The 467-nt window shown below is 39.6% G+C and overlaps 1 protein-coding gene across 1 annotated transcript in view; it reads left to right on the forward strand.

Annotated features, from left to right (window-relative positions):
• The window catches only part of LOC105451322 (RNA-directed DNA polymerase from mobile element jockey-like), a 4,869-nt gene that overhangs the window by 3,251 nt on the left and 1,151 nt on the right, over nucleotides 1-467 (forward strand). The gene's annotated exons all lie outside the window — the stretch shown is intronic.

Consider the following 467-nt stretch of genomic DNA (forward strand, 5'->3'; position numbering starts at 1 on the left):
TCTTCCGATCTTAATTCAAATACTAAGATTCCTAGTATTTTGTATTTTGTATTTTAAATACTTTAATGGTGTATTTTGCCCAGCCCTGTATATATTATATATATGCAGTATGTATTCTTCTAACCTTTCTTTTCTCTCTTCCTAGCTTCTTTCAGTCTTTTCATAAAATATAGAAATATCTATATGTAAAAGATATTATGCATCATCTTTAAATATCTTATAGCTATATATAATCTGTTGTAGAGAATAATTTTGTATTTATTGTGTAACGATGCACCCCCGAAAGTGCATCGTTCCCGGCCGAACAACCGCCGGATGCCGCCCGACCGACGAACCGTCGGGCGAAGAAGGCGCGGTGCGCCCCATATTTTTTAAGCGTTCCAAAGGTCGTCGGCTGGCAACTTAAGGCCAGCCGACAAAGACGTTACCGCAAATCATGTAACGGTACCGGAAACCACCGAACGGAG

This window comes from Wasmannia auropunctata, unplaced genomic scaffold, assembly GCF_000956235.1.
Source record: "Wasmannia auropunctata unplaced genomic scaffold, wasmannia.A_1.0 LD336053.1, whole genome shotgun sequence".
Classification (NCBI taxonomy): domain Eukaryota; kingdom Metazoa; phylum Arthropoda; class Insecta; order Hymenoptera; family Formicidae; genus Wasmannia; species Wasmannia auropunctata.